General features: G+C 43.4%; 1 protein-coding gene across 1 annotated transcript in view; it reads left to right on the top strand.

Annotated features, from left to right (window-relative positions):
- LRP6 (LDL receptor related protein 6) overlaps nt 1-20,689 on the top strand; it is a 2,645,333-nt gene that overhangs the window by 353,588 nt on the left and 2,271,056 nt on the right. The window lies entirely within an intron of this gene.

Raw genomic sequence — 20,689 nt, 5'->3', positions numbered from 1 at the left:
ACCAACAGGAATATGGGTTCACAGACTGAAGGTACAGATCCTTGTGTAACTGGATATTTTAAGGGAGTGACAGCTCATTGCTGAAGGAGTTGAAATGCATCATCCTTGTGGTATTCATTGTTGCAGTGCTTAACTTGGGATTCCTGTCTAGAAAAGCATGAAGGCCACCCTGACTTCCAGAGCCGTTCACTGTTCTACCTGCACAGCAGCGGTCTCCCACTTGGATATTATGTCTTTTGTATCAAGGGACATCTACAGGTGCCATCTTCAGATTGTTCTTCCCACAATTTGTTAAACATCATAACATTTGTTTGCGTCGTAAAGTTAGCCTGCTTCCAGAGTTACAAATAACTGTCCCATTGAAGGAGGAAAAATAGTATTTTTCTATCATGTATTTTTCCTGTTGCAGCTGTAGATGTCTGTTTTTCTTACCTCCAGAGTATGACATGCCGTCACCCCCAGTGTTAAATTTAATAAAAGGTCCTTAATGTGCAGGGCAGAATACTTGTCATCCATTAGCTCTTCCTTTGAACCTTCCACATAAGAATATGGGAGAGAAAAATTGGGAGGCTGGTAATATTAACTCTGAGTCTGATACCCCTCTCTCCAAGACTGGAAGATTACCAGTGTAGGCAAGGTACCTTCACATCCCTATAATCCAACACTTGCTGCTGCCAAAGCCTGTTGACATGATTTCCCCCTGAAGGCCACCATGTTATTGGCCTACAGCACATCCTTTCAAGCCAAAACTATCTTGTAATTGAAGTCCAGTGTCCGACACACTAATGCCAGTGCAGGGAGGGCAGTATCTTCCCACTGTTTGTGCACTTTGTGGTCGAAGAAGACCAGGCTTTTGGAATCTACTTGTGAAACAAGACCACAAATGCAGACTGCATTGCCAAATATTCCCTTAAGATGTTCAAGCCAAACAAATTCTGGCTAGCTTGCCATATGTTGAAGTGAGCAGGCCTCAAAGACATTAAATCTATTCCGGTTTGCTTAGGACTGAAATTTTTGAAGTTCAGGCAACCAGTTGAGTATTCAGTGTCAAGGTTCCCTTCTGCAAAATGAGGGAGGGTGTTAACTCCCCAGAGGGTTCAGATATCTCAAGAGTCTGATGTAGTTTCAGATATCTCAGAGTCGGATGTAGAAGAATTGGAATATGTTGACCAAATGTTTTCTTTCTAGTTGTACACCAAGGACACATTGATGATCTTAGTTTTTCACTGTTGCAGTCATCACACTTGGGTTATTTGCCTGCAGGCATCCCTCAGTCAGCCCGAATACCAGAGTCTTGGGATTTCTGCATCTGATGCTGTCGCCTCTTCCATGACTTCAGGTTGTCAGCGGTATAAAACATGCAGCCGACGCCATTACATCAGTCTTTCTTGCCGAGGAGGAGCCCGAAGCAGAAGCAGTTCGCAAGTGCTGTTTGACCGCTAACTGAAATTTTCATTTTTCGAGTTTCAAACCTGAAGTCTTCTAAAGCTATGTACCCTGTTGGGAAACTTTTATTCTTGCTCTAACCAATGTCAGAAAAAAGTTAACAGTTGTCTTGACTCTGGAAAGCAAATAACTCAGAGATTTTCATTCTTACTGCGTCACCTGTTTAGCCATAACTTCAACGAGAAGAGTATCTGAGTTACAGGCACTAATGGCCGTGGAACTTTATTTTCCATCCTGACAGGGTTTCCCTTGGGGCTTAACCCATCCTTTATGCCTAAGGTGGTGTCCAGTGTGGCTCTAAACCAATCCGTTTGCCAACCTTCTTCCCTAATCCTCAGAATAAAGGGGAAAGGATCCTGCACTCCTTGGATGTGCACAGACAGCTGAGGTTCTACCTTGACAGGACTAAATCCTTCAGAAAATCTGACCAGCTGCTAGTCAGCTTTGCTACAGGGGCAGAGGGCAAGGCCATTTCAAAGCAAACCATTTCCAAATGGATAGCACACCATCCATTTCTGCTACAAGTGCAATGGAAAACCTACCTCACAGGGGATCAGAACACGTTCCACTAGGGCTACTTCCACCTCTACAGCATTTCTCAGGGGAGTCCCTACCAGGGACATTCTGGAAGCTGCAACCTGGAGTTCTGTACACACCTTCACCAAGCATTACCACTTAACTATTTTTTCTAAATCCAGAGCTGGATTTGCAACAGCAGTCTTACAAGGCCTGCTAGCCAGCCCTAACACTTCTTGACTGTCTCCACCCTTCCTCAGCTTTGGGTTTCCCCCCAAAGTGTGATGACTGCAACAGTGAAACACGAAGAACATAGTACAGTTGTGTACACTTACCATAAATGTAGATGTTGGAGTGTATTCACTGTTGCAGTCCTGGATGTTCTTCGTGTTTCACTGTTGCAGTCATTACATTTTGGTAATCCAGCTGGCAGGTTGCCCTCAGTCGGCCTGAATTCCAAAGTCTTGGGTCCTGCGTCGGCCGCTGTAACCCCTTCCCTGACGTCAGGTTGTCAGGGGTATAAAAGAAGCAGCCGACGCCATTTTCTTTAGTCTTTCTTGCCGCGCGGTGCCCGATGCAGAAGCAGTTCGCAAGTGCCGGTCGGCCGACTCCTGAGATTTTCGTGTTCGAGTTTCAGATCCGAAGTCTTCATTAAAAGCCAAGTACCCCATTGGGGAAACTTTTTTCTTGCTCCAGACTGATGTCAGAAAAAGTTAATAATTATTTCTTGTGCAAAACAAATACCTCATAAGGACTTTCACTCTTACTGTATTCCTTGCCTAGGCCCTGACGACGACGTTTCTAGTTGTCGGTTTTTATGCTAGATTTAACCAACGCACTATTAAGCGTCGGTACGATTTTGCACTAAGCTATTTTGGGCGCAGATTTAATTATACAATGCCATCGGATAGCCATCCGACTACCGGAGTTCACAAGAAGCGCAAAGAAAAGGAAAAAGGCAACAGGGGTCCAAAACCGACGAAGCTTCTCCTAAGCCAGTCGCTGGTTCTCAGTGAGGCGCTTTTGCAGCCCCTGACGCCCGCTACTTTAGAGTCGCAGGCCGCTACCGACTCCCACGTGGAGTAGGTCAGGCCGCTGGAAGCTCAAGGTATTGGAGCCTCCGAGACTATTCCCTCAGATGGGTCCGGAGCCGCTGAGCAGACATCGGCTTCTGAGGGTGTTTTCAGACCTGAACAATTATACATTAAACCGACTACAGTTTCAAAGGCAAAGACTAAAGCACCTTTAAAGGCAAAGAAACAAGTTCACCAGCCTCATGGACAGGCCTCCATGCCCGAAAAACAGATGCTCAAAGTGGCCGAAGACTTGATTACTTTGATCAGGGGTTCCCATCCCCCACCTGATAAAAGGCCTAGGCAAGAGACAGAATATGAATCTTCAGATCAGGTTTCCATTTCATCTGATTCCTCTTCTGATCAGGAATACTCTCTTCCTCCCTATGAGGATTCTGATGCTGAAGAGTCTATCCCTTCAGCCTCTCCTCCTGAGGATTACTCTTTTGGGGAAACCTTGCATACCATGAGGGAGCATTTCCACTGGGAGAGCCAAGATTTTTCAGAATCTAAGAAAAGGCTCAGAGACTTCCTTTTACTACCACAACCCAGGCCTCTAGCTATTCCACCTGTGTTAGACATTGTAGATGATGTATTTTCAGAGTCCAGTCTGACCCCCTGACTCCTTGCCTCCAACTCCTGTTAAACCGGACAGGTACTACAGGGTTCCTGACTCTCATAAATTCCTTTTCAAAAACCCTGCTGCTGACCCATGAGTCCTTTACTATATGATTGGTAATGGAGTATATTGGTTTTAACCAAGGATCCCAAAGGGGTCAAGGCTTCCGCTGCAAAATACCCTACCCCCTCTGACAGAGATTCTAGGGCATTGGACAGATGGGGAAAAAAGATTTACACTTCTGCTACCTTGGCTATAAGGGCTTTAAATTGTCAGTTTCATATGCTCAAATATCAGCAATATATTATGTCACTGCTTAAACAGAAAATGTTGATAAATTCTGAATGCGCAGAAAACAAAGAAATGCAGGATTTATTGCATGCAGCTAAACAAGTTGGAAAGCATACTTTGCAATGTGGTTTTGATTCTTTGGAGGCCTCCTGCAGGGCCGCTGTTACGGGTTCTGTCATCAGGAGGCATGCTTGGTTAAAAGAATAAAATCTGCCTGATCATGTCGAAGCAAAATTATTAGATGCTCCATTACAGCATGATACCTTGTTTGGTGTTAAAGCAGAAGAGGTGTTAAAGAAAATGGAGGACAAAGCTAAATCTATGCAAACGGTTAAGGATTTCTTACAGGTACAGCCTCCAAGATTTAGCAGACACTGGCCTACAAAGAATTAGTCCTTTCCAGTGTCAGACAGACCACAAAGGGGCAGATACAGACGCCCAAGAGGCAGATCCCAGCCCCAAGGTTTATACAGGTCTAAACAATGGGGTGTTTCTACCTCCAAAAGTGGAGAAGACAAATCACAGCCATACAGGAAACAGTCCCAATGACTTCCCCCTACCTGCACCAAGCACTTGTCTTCTGGCAGCACCTTTAGGGGGAAAACTAGCACTTTTTTCTCAAAATTGGCACACACTAACCCAAGACAAATGGGTCCTAGACATAGTGTCACAAGGCTACAAGTTACACTTCCATACCCTGCCAAGGTCAAACGGTTGGCCAGACCTGCCAAAACATCAATGGGCAGATGCACAAAAGCAAGTCTCATCCCTCATGGACATGAGGGCCATTCAACAAGTACCAGAGCAAGAACAGGGACAAGGATTTTATTCAAGACTGTTATTGGTACCAAGAAAGAACAAGACCTGGAGACCAATACTGGACCTATCTATTCTAAACACGTATCTGGATATACCAAAATTCAAAATGTTGACTCTGCAGCAACTTCTGCCCATGCTGGGCAAGAAGGCTTGGCTTGTGACTTTAGACCTAAGAGGCATACCTGCATGTCCCAATCAGACAAACATGCAGAAGATACCTCAGATTCAAAGCTGGCTCAATGCACTACCAATTCTCTGCACTGCCCTTTGGCTTATCTACTGCACCCAGGGTATTCACAAAGTGCCTGGCACCAGTATTTGCATTCTGCAGACAAAGAGGAATACAAATATATACTTACTTGGACGACTGCCTCATTCAAGCAGAGAACAAGGACATTCTACTACAGCATCTGGCATTTGTAAAGAGATTTCTAACAGGCCTAGGGTACACAGTCAGTGAAAAGAAATCAAAACTAGTACCCTCTCAAGAGAAAATATTCCTGGGTGCAAGCTTAAATACAACTGCCCAGACGGCTTCTCTCACGCCAGACAAACAAAGGCAACTGACTACCTATTTCAACCTGTTGGCAACAAAGGCCCAGTTATCTGCAAGAAAAATTCTGCAGGTTTTGGGCTTCATGGCATGCTGCATTCTACTAATTCCATATGCGAGACTGCATATGAGGAAACTTCAGTGGTACCTAAAAAGTGTTTGGACTCAACATTGCCACAGCCTGGAAACAATAATTACCCTCATTCCCTGCCTGCAACAGGAGTTTCGATGGTGGGCGAAGGCTCGTCACCAGAACAAGGGACAGCCATTCACTTTACCCCCAGCCAGGCAGACTTTAACAACGGATGCATCAGATTATGCCTGGGGGGCCCACATGGCAGGAAGATGTATTCAAGGCACATGGTCCACAAACCAAATGCATCTACATGTCAATCAAAAAGAAATGCTAGCTGTTCAGAATGCCCTGACAGCCTTCAAGGACCTACTTAATCCGGGACAACTACTGATAGACAGACAACACCACGGTCATGTGGTATATAAACAAGCAGGGAGGCACTCATTCTTACCCCCTTTGCAGACTAGCAATGACTTTGTGGGACACAACATTGACTTACCAAGTACATCTGCAGGCACAATTCCTGCCAGGAAAGATAAGTACTCTGGCAGACTAACTAAGCAGAAACCTCATGGATCCCCACGAGTGAAAATTGGATCCACAAGTCTTCAGCATGATAACCAGGAAATGGGGGTGCCCGGATATAGATCTATTTGCCTCTCTTCACAACTACCAACTAAAAAGATTCTGCACAAGGACTTATCACAGACGAGCATGGAAAGTGGACGCCCTAGCTTTCAGCTGGAAAAGCTTAGCACTATATGCCTTTCCCCCACTGCCTCTCATCCCCAAGATATTCCTAAAGGTCAGACAAGAGAAGCCAAAGATGATGCTGATTGCCCGAGACTGGCCCCGCCAGTACTGGTATCCAATCTTAAGGAACTTGTCTCAATGCCCGGCTTGGACCTTGCCTCATATACCTCATCTACTATCCCAACAAAACAATCAGATCCTGCACAGCCAACTAAAGACCTTAAATCTGGCAGCATGGTGGATAATGTAGTCATACATCAATGTAGGATCCCAGTTCAAGTCAGGCAGAGCCCCTCACTGACTCTCTTCAAGAGGAACCTTGACGAGTGGATGGGAGATCATAGGTTTACCCCAGGGGATCACTTCTGTCTCACTACTAGACAGAGGCGCAGTAAACTAACCTAAAAAGGGCACAGTAAAACTCATTTAAAAGGGTGGCAAAAGCCAAACACACTCTGGCTAGGCTTGTAAATGCCCTAGGGCAGATAGCCTAGTATCAACCTATGAACCTATACAAAACGCGCCTCTCACTAAAGCTGTGGTGGATGTCATTTTGGAGGCCAGAAGGCCTAGTACCAGAAAATCTTACGCTGAAAAATGGAAGAGATTCTGTGCTTGGAACCAGGCACAAGGAATTGACACAGCTGAACCAAATATTCCTCAGATTTTGCAATACTTAACTGAGATGCTGGACAAAGGCCTATCCTTTTCATCAATTAAAATTCATGCCTCTGTCATTTCGGCTCATTACAATACAGAGCCACCAATCTTTTCTCATCCTTTAAGGCAGTACCTCAGAGGAGCCAAAAACTTAAGGCCTCCAAAGGAGATCACCAATTCCTGCATGGGACCTCAATTATGTCTTGGAAAAACTCACCCTGCCTCCTTTTGAGCCAAGCAAAACTTGCCACCGCTCACACCTCCGATTCAGTGGTGAATAACCGCTTTGAAAATCCAAATCCGCTGTAGCAAATGTGTCAAAATAGTAACGCTGAACGCCAATGAACGAAAATAATTTATTTAAGCCAAACTCCTCAATGTAGCTTTTCGTCAGTGCTCTGCACCGACTTCAGAATTTAAGAACAGAAAACTCGCGCCATTACAATGGCTTACATAAATGCAATAAAACTAAACATGTGATCAACATGCCCCCCCTCCTCCTTCCACCTAATTTAAAGGTACTGAGCTCACCGAGCATAACTTTAAAATGACAATGATCGCTGCCTAGAATCTAAAATTAAAGTTTTACTAATCATTATGATTGATTACCTCAAACAACCATATATATGCAAAATATAAAAAACATATTCTATACATATATATCTATTATAAATTATTATATTGAAAGATCACAAAAAAAAACAAACATTTTAGACTACATTATTACAAAGTACAAACATTTAAATGCCCACTCTAAGGCATAAAAATGCAACTAAATTACTAACTTATTATCGCTAGTTTTCGTTGTCATTTTTCAGAGCTGTTATTCACCACTGAATCGGAGGTGTGAGCGGTGGCAAGTTTTGCTTAGTCGTGTTTGTTTTTGTTCTTGGTGGTGCAACAGTCCTTTTGAGCCAGCCGCTACAGCTGATATAAAGTTTTATCTTGGAAAACAGCTCTGCTCCTAGCAGTAACCTCTGCAAGATGAGTCTCAGAGTTACAGGCACTCATGGCTGTGGAACCTTTTATCCTTTTTTATCCAGACAGGGTTTCTCTGAGGACAAACCTGACATTTATGCCTAAGGTAGTGTCCAGTGTGGCCCTTAAACTATTCATCTGCCTGCTTTTTATCCAAACCCACAGATTAAGGGGGAGAGAATTCTGCATTCTTTGGAGATGCACAGACAGCTACGCTTCTACTTGAACAGAACCAAAGTTTTCAGAAAGACAGAGCAATTACTAGTGGCATATGCTGCAGGATCACAAGGAAAGGCTATCTCAAAGCAGACTATTTCAAAGTGGATAGGCCACTGCATTCATTTCTGCTACTTATACCATGGAAAGCCAGTGCCTAAGGGCATTAGGCCACATTCCACCAGAGCTGCAGCCACTTCAGCAGCCTTTCTCAGGGGAGTACCAACCAAGGACATTTTAGTGCCAGCTACTTGGGAGTTCATTGCACACCTTTACAAAGCACTATCATCTGCCACTCTACTCTAAATCCAGGGCAGGCTTTGCCACTACAGTTCTGCAGGGTCTCATAGCCGCTCCTAATGCTGTTTAGCTCCAGCCTCCCAACCATAGCTTTGGGAATCTACCCAAATGTAATGACTGCCTCAATGAAACACGAAGAACATAGTACAGTTGTGTACACTTACCATAAATGTAGATGTTCGAGAGTATTCACTGTTGCAGTCCAGGTTACCCACCCGCCATCCCCCTTTCTTCTGATGGAACTTCTCTGATTTATGCAACCTGTGTGGTGTATTTGCTTGTAGATGAAGGTAAAGTTTATATTGGTGCATGCAATTTTATTTATAGATATAAATTTATATAAATTTTGGCTACCCTTTTAAGGGGGGCACCTGACATATGGGGCAAGAAAAACTAAAAATGGTGTCTGCTGCTGATTTTGTACCTCTGATGACCTGACGTCCGGGAAGGGGCGACAGTGGCCGACACAGGACCCAAGACTTTGGAATTCAGGCTGACTGAGGGCAACCTGCCAGCAGGATTACCCAAATGTAATGACTGCAACAGTGAATACACTCTAACATCTACATTTATGGTAAGTGTACACAACTGTACTTTTCATTCCCTCCAACCCCCTGGTTTTCTCTATCCTTTCTACCTGTCCTCATTATGGCAATTTTTAATGGCAGTGGTATTTACTTTTTACTGGTGGTGTTCCACACCATATAATAGCTTTCTATTTTGGGGGCTCCTGACATTTGGGGCAAGAAAAACTGATGTAACGGCGTCGCCTGCATGTTTTATACCCTTGACGACCTGACATCATGGAAGAGGCGACAGCATCTGACGCAGAAATCCCAAGACTCTGGTATTCGGGCCGACTGAGAGCTGCCTGCAGGCAGATAACCCAAGTGTGATGACTGCAACAGTGAATACACTCTAACATCTACATTTGTGTTAAGTGTACACAACTGTACTTTCTTCATATTGCTCACTGCAGCAGTAGTCTGAGCTGCATAGGTTTATGTTCTGCATAAGATGCAACAGCCAGACAGCTTCCAAAACTTCAGGGTATCTTCCATGGGTCCGTATTGTTGAGTCTGAGCTGCTCTGACTAAGACAGGTTTTGGGACCAAGCCCGTTAGTTTGCCTTATGAAGAGTAGCATCCTCCTGGGAGGGCTTTAGAGGTTCCACTGTTGGCTGATGCTGGTCCATTGTTTGGCAGGTACATTCTTTCAGGGGAAAATAACTTCCGCATTACTTTAGGTGTTTGTTTTTCAGAAAAAAAATATCTTTAATCCATGGAAAAGTATTTTTATCGACTATCCCATGACTTTTGTGTACTTTGTCTTGTATGTAATTTTTGTGTGTGTGTGTGCGGACAATACCAGAGGGTACCAGTCTTATTGGTCGGGGGTTAGTCATGTCTTCTGTGGCTGTTGGGGTCCCCTAAGTGGACAAGGGAGAGCCACTCTTGTTGGTCATGGTAAAATGGACAAAGAATGTGCCCCTGCTTAAGTAGAATGCAGTGGCCATCCCTGGGGAAGCTCTTGGTAGAGTTACTACGCTCTTTGCTTCTCTTTCCTTTTAAAAAGAGATTACAAACTAAGCATGTAATTTCTCCTGTGTCAGATTCTGTAGCAAGGGGGAGCTAGATCTTGAGCTCTTTGCAGGCTAGCCATGTTACATGGGATATAGCTTTACAGCACAGTAGTCCTCTACTGGCATCTTAAATTCCACCATAGCATAATTGTGTGGCAGGCAAGCTAAGGGGAGCCAAAGCACACATTCATGAATGGAAACTGGATCAGGGGTCTTCCAAGATTTGACCCATCTGTGGGAATTCCTCAGTAGACCTTTTTTTACCTCCTCTTTAAGCAATCAAGTGGTAAAATTATGTTCAAGGACTCCAGGCAAGAAGGCCTGGAAGACAGATGCTTTTTGTTTTTCCTTGGATGGGAATACTTATGTATACTTTTACACCCTTTCCACTGATATCTGGGGTACTTCTGAATATTCAGAAGGAATCTTTGTGGTCGACTCCTTTCTGGCTCTGGCAGCAGTGGTTCTCCCTTCCTTCTTTTGGAATTCGCCAGGGGCAATTGCTACAAGCTTCCCCAGAGACTGGATGTACTCGCACAAGAACCATTTCATACATCGTGACCCTCAAACTGCAGCAGACTGCATGAGTGATAGGATCTTAATACCTTTTAAGCACCTATTTTCTGAGGATGTGCAGCAGGTAGTAATGTAGGCAAGAAAGCCTGCTACAAGAAGATCCACATATAAGCAAATGGAAAAAGGTTTCTTGTGGGTGCCAACAAAATAACCAGCACCTATTCAGTAGTGTTTCTCTGGATGTTCTTCGTGTTTCACTGTTGCAGTCATTACATTTGGGTAATTGCTGGCAGGTTGCCCTCAGTCGGCCTGAATTCCAAAGTCTTGGGTCCTGCGTTGGTTGCTGTCTTCTCTTCCATGACGTCAGGTAGTCAGGGGTATAAAACATGCAGCCAACGCCATTTTCTTTAGTCTTTCTTGCCGTGCGGTGCCCGGAGCAGAAGTATTTCGCAAGTGCTGGTCGGCCGACTACTGAAATATTCGAGTTTGAGTTTCAGAACCGAAGTCTTAAGTAAAGCGAAGTACACCATTGGGGAAACTGTTTTATTGCTTTTTACCGATGTCAGAAAAAGTTAATAATTGTATTACTTGTGGGAAGCAAATACCTCATAAGGATTTCCATTTATACTGTATTCCTTGCCTAGGCCCTGATCACAACGTGCCTGGCTGTCAGTTTTGTGCTAGATTTAACCAACGCACTATTAAGCTTCGGTATATTTTTGCATCAAAGTATTTTGGAAACAGATTTAACTATCCAGAAATGTCGTCTGATAGCAATCGGACTACCGGAGTACATAAAAAACGCAAAGAAAAGGACAGAGAAAGACAGTCGAGATCCAAAACCGACTAAGCTTCTCATAAGCCAGTCGTCTGTTTGCCGGTACTCAGTGAGGCGCCTTCGCAGCCCCTGATGCCCACTACCTTCAAGTTGCAGGTCTCTACTGACACCCATGTGGAGTCCAGCATGCCGCAAGATACTCAAGGTATTGGACCGACGGATGTATCTCCCTCAGATGGGTCAGGAGCCGCTGAGCAGGCACCGGCTTCTGAGGGGTGTATTCAGACCTCAACATTTGTACATCAAACCGACGACAGCTGCAAAACCAAAGACAAAAGCAACTTCTAAAACTAAAAAACTGACGCATGAGCCACGTGCACAGGCCTCCATGCCTAAAAAACAGATTATCAAAATGGCTGAAGACCTTATCTTGATCAGGGGTACCCATCCCCCTCCAGATAAGAGGCCTAGGCAAGACATTGATTATGAATCTTCAGATCAGGTTTCTATTTCTTCTGATTCATCTTCTGTTCAGGAATTATCTATACCTCTCTATGAGGATTCTGATGCTGAGGAATCTATTCCATCTGCATCTCCTCCTGAGGATTATTCATTTGGAGAAACATACTTTGAGGGAGCATTTTCACTGGGAGAGTAAAGACTTTTCTCAGAATCAAAAAAAGAGGCTCAGGGAGTTCCTTCTCCCTCAGCACAAACCTTTAGCCATTCCCCCAGTTTTAGACATTGTGGATGATGTGTTTTCAGAGTCAAGCTTGACCCCTGACTCCTTACCTCCCGCTCCCAGTAAGCCTGATAGATATTACATGGTCCCTGACTCTCATAAATTTTTATTTAGGAACCCTGCTGCTGATCCTGAAACTATTTCACAGGGACCAAAGGGAGTTAAGGCCTGAACAGCAAAAAACCCTACCCTCTCTGACAGGGATTCAAGGGCACTGGACAGATGGGGGAAAAAAAGGTTTATACATCTGCAACCTTGGCAATCAGGGCCTTAAACTGTCAATTTCATATGCTTAAGTACCAACAACATGTTATAGGATTGCTGAAACAGAAAATTATGTTGAGTTCAGAATGTGCCGAAAATAAAGAATTGCAGGAATTATTGCATGTAGCTGAGCAAGTTGGAAAGCATACTTTGCAATATGGTTCTGATTCTTTAGAGGCCTCCTGCAGGGCTGCAGTTACTGGATCTGTGATTAGGAGGCATGCCTGGTTAAAGGAACAAAATTTGCCTGACCATGTTAAAGCTAAATTGCTAGATGCACCTTTACAGCATGATTCTCTGTTTGGTATTAAGGCAGAAGAGGTTTTAAAGAAAATGGAAGACAAGTTAAGTCTATGCAAACTGTTAGACTTCTTACAAGTGCAGCCACCCAGATTCAGTAGACACTGGCCTACAAAAAAAAAAATGGTCCTTTCCTGTCTCAGACAGAGCACAAAGGAGCAAATCCAGGCGCCCTAAGGGTTCCAGATACCAGGCGCAAGACTCTTACAGGTCAAAGCAATGGAGCACATCCACCTCCAAATCTGGAGGAGATAAGGCTCAAACCTACAGAAAGCAATCCCAATGACTTCCCTCTGCCTACACCAAGCACTTATCTTTTGGCAGCACCCATAGGGGAACATTAGCACTTTTTACTCAAAATTGGCAGTTAATAACCCAGGACAGGTGGGTACTAAACATCGTATCACAGGGATACAGATTCCATTTCCACACTCTGCCGATGACAAATGGTTGGCCAGATCTACCAAAAAATCAATGGGCAGAGGCACAGAAACGGGTTACGTCCCTCATGGATAATGGGGGCCATTCAAACAGTACCAGAACAGGAAAAGGGCAAGGTTTTTACTCAAGACTGTTCTTGGTAACCAGAAAGGACAAGGCCTGGCGCCCAATACTGGGTTTATCGATTTTGAACACGTACCTGGACATTCTAAAATTCAAAATGCTCACTTTGCAGCAGCTTCTGCCCATGCTGGGCAAGAATGCTTGGCTGGTGACTTTAGACCTAAAAGAGGCATACCTGCATGTCCCAATAAGACAGTCGTGCAGAAGATACCTCAGATTCAAGGCTGGCTTAATGCATTACCAATTCTCTGCACTGCCCTTTGGCTCATCTACTGTGCCCAGGGTCTTTACAAAGTGCCTGGCACCAGTAATTGCATTTTGCAGACAAAGAAGTATACAAATATATCCTTATTTGGACGACTGTCTCATTCAAGCAGAGAACAAGGACACTCTTCTACGACACCAGGCGTTTGTGAAAAGGATTCTAACATGCCTAGGGTACACAATAAACGAAAAGAAATCACAACTGGTACTCTCTGAAAAGATAACATTCCTGGGTGCAAGCTTGAATACAACTGCCCAGATGATTTACTTCAGCCAGACAAACAAAGGCAACTGACTGCTTACTTCAAACTGATGGCAACAAAAACCCAGTCTTCTGCAAGACAAATTCTTCAGGCTCTGGGCTTCATGGCGTCCTGCATCCTACTAATTCCATATGCAAGACTGCATATGAGGAAACTTCAGTGGTATCTAAAACGTTTATGGAGTCAACATTCACACAGTCTAGAAACAATGATTCCTCTCATTCCCTGCCTGCAACAGGACTTTCTATGGTGGGCAAAGGCCTGTCACCAAAACATGGGACATCCCTTCACTCTACCCCCTGCCAGCCAAACCTTAACAGATGCATCAGATTATGCCTGGGGGGGCCCACATGGCAGGAAGATGCATTCAGGGCATATGGGCACCAAAACAAATGCATCTACATATCAACCAGAAAGAGACGCTAGCTGTTCAAAATGCCCTAACAGCCTTCAAGGACTTACTTCATCCATGACAACTACTGATAAAGATGGACAACACCACAGTCATGTGGTATATAAACAAGCAAGGGGGCACACACTCATACCCCCTTTGCAGATTAGCCATGGCACTGTGGGACACAGCTTTGACCTACCAAATAGATCTTCAAGCTCAATTGCTGCCAGGAAAACAAAACACTCTGGCAGACGATTTAAGCAGAAACCTTATGGATCCTCACAAGTGGAAACTAAATCCACAAGTCTTCAGCATGATAACAGAGAAATGGGGGAGCCCAGACACAGATCTATTTGCCTCTCCTCAAAATTATCAATTGAAAAGATTCTGCACAAGGACTTAACACAGACCAGCTTGGAAAGTGGGTGCCCTAGCCTTCAGCTGGAAAAACCTATCAGTTTACGCCTTTCCTCCTCTCCTTCTTGTACCCAAGGTCCACCTAAAAGTCAGACAAGAGAAACCAAAGATGATATTAATTGCTCCAGACTGGCCCCACCAATACTGGTACCCAGTCCTAAGGAACTTGTCTCAATACCCAGCTTGGACCTTGGCTCAAAGACCACAACTACAGACCCTGTACCTGGCAGCATGGCTAATCGTGTAATCATGCAAACGACACCTCTCAGTAAAGCTGTGATGGATGTCATTTTGGAAGTTAGAAGGCCTAGTACTAGAAAATCTTATGCTGACAAATGGAAGAGATTCTGTGCTTGGAATAGAGCACAAGGAACTGATACAGCAGAGCCACATCTTCCTCAGATATTACAATACTTAACTGAGATGCTTGACAAAGGGCCTATCTTTTTCATCAATCAAGATCCCTGCCTCTGCCATTTCAGCTCATTACAATACAGAGCCACCAATCTTTTCTCATCCTTTAATAAAGCAGTATCTTAGAGGAGCCAAAAATTTAAGGCCTCCTAGAAGATCACCATTACCTGCATGGGACCTCAATTACGTGTTGGAAAAGCTCACCCTGCCTCCATTTGAACCAGTTGCTACCGCTGATATAAAGTTCATATCATGGAAGACAGCTCTGCTACTAACAATTACTTCAGCAAGAAGAGTTTCAGAGCTACAGGCCCTCATGGCTGTAGAGCCTTTTATCATATTTTACCCTGACAGGGTGTCTGAGGACAAATCCTACTTTTATACCTTAGGTGGTTTCCAGTGTGGCTCTTACTACTTGAGCAGGACTAAAGCTCTAAGAAAAACTGAGCAATTACTAGTGTCATGTGCTGCAGGATCAGAAGGAAAAGCTATTTCAAAGCAGACAGTTTCAAAGTGGATAAGCCACTGCATCCGTTTCTGCTACTTACACCATGGTAAACCTGTGCCCAAGGGCATTAGGTCTCATTCCACCAGAGCTGCAGCTATTTCAGCAGCCTTTCTCAGAGTACCAACCAAAGACATTCTAGAGGCTGATACTTGGAGTTCTGTTCACACTTTTACAAAGCATTACCATTTGCCTCTCTACTCTTAAGTCCAGTGCAGGCTTTACCACTGCAGTGCTGCAGGGCCTTATAGCCGCACCTAATGCTGTTTAGCTCCAGCCTCCCAACCATAGCTTTGAGTTTCTACCCAAATGTAATGACTGCAACACTGAAAAACGAACATAGTACAGTTGTGTACACTTACCATAAATGTAGATGTTCGAGTGTATTGACTGTTGCAGTCCAGGTTACCCTCCCGCCCACCCCCCTGTCATTCTACAGTTTATCTTTCCTTCTCTATCTCCTACAACCTATGTGGTGTATTTGCTTGTAGATGAAGGTAAAGTTTATTTTCATGCATGTGTGTATGTGTGTGTGTATATATATATATATATATATATATATATATATTTTTTTTTGTATCTTTTTGGGAGCACCTGACATCGGGGGCAAGAAAAACAGAAAATGGCATTGGCTGCATGTCTTATACCCCTGATGACCTGACGTCATGGAAGAGAAGACAGCAACTGACGCAGGACCCAAGACTTTGGAATTCAGGCCGACTGAGGGCAACCTGCCAGCAGATTACCCAAATGTAATGACTGCAACAGTGAATACACCCTCTTAACATCTACATTTATGGTAAGTGTACACAACTGTACTTTTTACAGTACTTGTGACAGTATCCTGCGGCCTGTCATACGCCTCTATCAAAGTTTGACTGCTGTTTCAGCATGTCTGTCCATGAATTCCCCTCTAAATGCATTCTCCTGTGGCAATGTTTTGGAAAGGGGTGCTACATAATAAGCCTTCCAGAAAATGGTTGGCTCCTCCTTGGGATCTTAATTTTGTGTTAGAGAAGCTAACACTTGGTCCATTTTAACCAGGTCATCTGACATGAGGTTCTTAACACGGAAAATACTTTTACTGATTGCTCTGATATCTGCAAGAAGAGTATCCGAGTACCAAATTCCTCTCATTTTTCAAGAGAGACTAGTTTGTTTTTTTTTTATATTTTTTGACTGGGAAAGTCCGACTGGGGTGGATATCCTTTTTCCGATGAGGCTTAGGGAGAAAAGCTTTAGTATTCATATACAGACAATACACAGTATATTTTCATTTTCCACATTGTATAGAAATTCATCTGGGTTGCATGTACATTTTGCTTACATAACACTATTAACAGATGATTAATGCTAACCTTATATCGTACAATTTGTGACTGTAGGAAGAGGAGAAAACTGAGATTACCTGTGCATTTGCATTAAGGTTGTAGTAGACTGAAATACAGAGAAAAGCAAGGGGAGACGACGATTGACATTTAGGTTGAAATTAGTAAGTGGTATGATGAGGGAGGATGAGGATTAAGTAGAAGTAGGTAGTTAAATATGTAACAGGTTAAATATTTAACAGTAGTAGATAAAATAGAAAGTATAATCATATGGGAATTTAGTACAGAACAGCTATAATTTTGTCAGAGGTATTGCAGATTGTATTTTCTTTAGGGTGTAAAATTATCCAGATGTACAGCAAGAGTAGAACCAAGTGCCTTGCGGATGCGGTTTGGCAGACCTTTAAAGCATTTGTTTCTGTAAGTGTTAACTCCAGTGGGATGGAGTTCCACAATTTTGAGAGAGTGTGAGAATAGAGTAAGATTCCAGCAGAGTTTTTTTTTTTTTGTTTTTTTTTTTTTTTTTTTTTTTTGGTTAGTTACAGCTAGGAGATATTTGCTATTGAAGATTCTCATTCTGTTGCTATATGGCAATAGTGTGCTTTTTTTTTTTTAAAGAGGGGCACCTATATGGTTGTAGATAGATTTTGTGGGCATTGTTGAGTTGAAAGTAGGTTAGCTAATTTGGGAGTTCTAGCAAATTTAGATCCTTTAAGGCTGTGCAGTGGTGGGTTTCATGAGATGAATATGTGGTGAATCTTGCTATTTTATTATACCATGCATCAGGTTTAGGTTTGAGGGTGGTGGTGAGGTTAGTGAGGATATTTGATGCATACAGTGGGGAAATGGGAGTAGGTAAATTGCTGCTTTGGATGCCCTCTGTAAAGGGAGTCTAGTTTTTTGTGTGTAGTTTTGATAGTTTGGAGAATATGTTGGTTGCATTTGAGTTTGTCATCTAGGAGTACTCCAAGTAATTTGCCTTCTGTCAGTTTGTTTTTTGTATTGTCATATGAGACGGTATGGAAATTGGATTTTTAAGTATTAAACTGTTTTGGTAAAAAGAGCATTAGTTTAGTCTTTCTTGCATGTAGGAGTAGGTCTGCAGTGCCTAGCCAGGATGCGACAGGTGACTAGGATTCTTTTGTGATTGTGTAGAGGATTTGTAGTGTTGAGGCAGAGCAGATGAGGGTTGCAACATCTGCATACTCAACTATATTTGCTTTTTTTTTTTAATGGCAATTTGGAGCTTGTTTGCAAATATGTTAAATAGAAGTGGGCCCAGTATTGTTTCTTGTGGGATTCCAACTGTAACAGGAAGGAAATTGAGTTTTTATTTCCATTTTACTGAATGTTGTCCATTTGTGAAATGGCTATGAAACCAGGTGAGACATGATTTGTTTAAACCTAGGGAGGAGAGACTGTGTGCAAACTATATTTTTTATGCCTATCAAATTAAAAACCTACTGAGCCCAATGTTAAGGTTCCAGAGAACTTTCACATGAGCTTGTTCAGCAGTAAGTGTGTCTTTCAGTTCCCGGTTAGGGGTCGCCACAGCGGAACTCCGGTCCGCTAATGATTGGCAGTTGTTTTTTACGTGCCGAGTTGCCAGCCCTGACGCACAACCTTCAACGAAGGTATGCCCATTCGTGCATGTCTCCACACAGAAGACGCTCTAGCTGAGAGTCGAACCGGGCAGAGTCTTACTGTGAGGCGACAACGCTACCGCAGCACCACCACCACGGATTATCTTAATTTCCTTTATTACAAAAACCCACATATGTGGGAGACTAGGAAATCTAATCTTCATAAACAGTAGAATCATACATTCTTTATACCTTTTTCCTGATTTAAGTGGCATTATTGTATCTATCTTAGAACAACCACTGACCAATTAAAAGTGAACACTACAGCATTAATTTTGCTAATATCTCTTGACACCTTCTTTATGACTTTGAGTTCTGAATTCCGTAATGGAACTTTCAGCAAATGACAGAAGTTTTCAGATTTCTGACATGCCGGCAGTTTCTGATATTTGTCAGGAAGTAAATCCTCAGATACATATTAAATAAACACTCAAGAATCCATCCTGTAATGAAAGTATATTAAAATGAAATACGCACACACTTAAAATTTTTCCTTTTTAGTATTACTCACCCCATTTGATGCTTTTAAAGCATCACCGAAATCATAAATACTTATGGCTAAGTAGTGATTACAGAACTTCAGATGAATGGACACTTTTATCACTTGCTGTCAGACGCACTTCACATGCAGTTTCATTCTGTTCCTGACATGAACCATTTTTATGCAGTCTTTTCAAAAATTTAGTCTCATTAGCAATAAGAACATGCCTACGTCTTGATGGAACAAAAATGCAATCTGAATACTGTAAATGTTTAGATGATCGTGTTTCACTGTTGCAGTCATTACATTTGGGTTATCCCTGCCAGGGTAGCCCTCGGTCAGTCCGAACACCAGAGGCTTAGTATTTTTGCGTCTGTTGCTGTCGCTTCAGGACTGACGTCAGGTCGTCAGTAGTATAAAGTAAGGCAGCAGACGCCATTACATCAGTCTTTCTGGCCGAGGAGCCTGATGCAGAAGCAGTTCACACGAGTGCCAGTCAGCTGCTACCTGAGTTTCATCTTCCGAATTGAAGCGGAAGTCTTTTAAAGCTAAGTACCCTGTTGGGGATCTTTTTCCTTGCTCTAACCGATGTCTGAAAAAGTTAATTATCTCGCCTGTGGAAAGTAAATACCACACCGAGACTTTCATCCTTACTGCGCCACTTGCTTAGGCCCAGACCATGACATCCCTCGCTGTCACTTTTGTGCTTTGTTTAGCACCAGAACTATATATCGTCGGGCCCTTTTTGTAGCTAGATATTTTCACTTACAGTCCTCTAATTCCGATGTGGCTTCGGTAAGCTATCAGACAACAGATCTTCTGAAAAAACGTAAGGATAAAGACAGAGACAGACCGCACAGGTCAAACCTACCAACAACGCTGCCGTTAAGCTAATAGTCAGTTCTCTGGTCCTCAGTGAGGCGCTTTTGCAGCCCCTGATGCCCATTTCTGTGGATTTGTATTCCGCTACAGAGACCCTTTCGGAGTCTGGTATGCCGCAAAACTAGTCGACTAAGGATCCTGCGGTTGTCTCTACCTTGGATGGGTCCAGAGCTGCTGAGCAGGCACCAGCTTCCGAGGAAGTACTTCACACTACCGATTCTCGACACGAACTGACTTCTTTCGCATATACCGTTCTTTCAAAAACTACAGAGTTTCTAAGGCCCAGGGTATGAACCACATCCAAGAAACTGACTAGTCAATCTCAGACACCTGCTTCCTTGCCTCAGTCTTCTCAAATGCTTAAAATGGCGGAAGACCTTATCCTGCTGATCAGGGGAAGCCAAACTACCCCTTCCAAAAGAGAGATCTGTCCCCAGTAGTTTTGTCTGAACAGGAGTCTGATGACTCTGATGCATCTGGATATGAAGACATGCAACCCCTCTCTGCTTATGAGGATTCTGATGCAAAGGATTCCATTTCTTCAACCTCTCCACCCGAGGACTTTTCCTTTGGGGAAACCCTTCATACCTTAAGGGAGCGTTTCCAGTGAGAATGTCAGGACTACCCTCAGTCTAAAAAGAGACACTGAGGATTCTTAGATCTTCCACAGCACAGACCCCTGGCCATTTTCCCCCAGTCCTGGATGTTGCGGACGATGTTTTCCTGGAGTCCACTTTGACTCCCGACACCCTCCCTCCTGCTCCCAGAACACTTGATGGGTATTAGTCCCTGACTCGCACAGATTTCTTTTCAAAAATCCTACTGCTGACCCTGAGGTAATTTCTCAAGGACCTAAAGAGTTAAAGCAAGCTCTGCTAAGAATCCCTCCCCCTCAGATAGGGATTCCAGAGCACTAGACAGATGGGGTAAAAAAGTATACACCTCTGCTACTCTTGCTATCAGAGCACTAAATTGTCAGTTCCATATGCTAAAATTTCAGCAACTTACCTTGGAACTCCTCAAACAAAAAGTGTCGTCTTTTCCTGCTTGTG

This window comes from Protopterus annectens, chromosome 11.part0 (assembly GCF_019279795.1).
Source record: "Protopterus annectens isolate FY-2018-M chromosome 11.part0, PAN1.0, whole genome shotgun sequence".
In the NCBI taxonomy this organism is placed as follows: domain Eukaryota; kingdom Metazoa; phylum Chordata; order Ceratodontiformes; family Protopteridae; genus Protopterus; species Protopterus annectens.
Note: the sequence above shows the minus strand (reverse complement) of the source record. Positions and strands in the feature narration are given on the sequence as shown.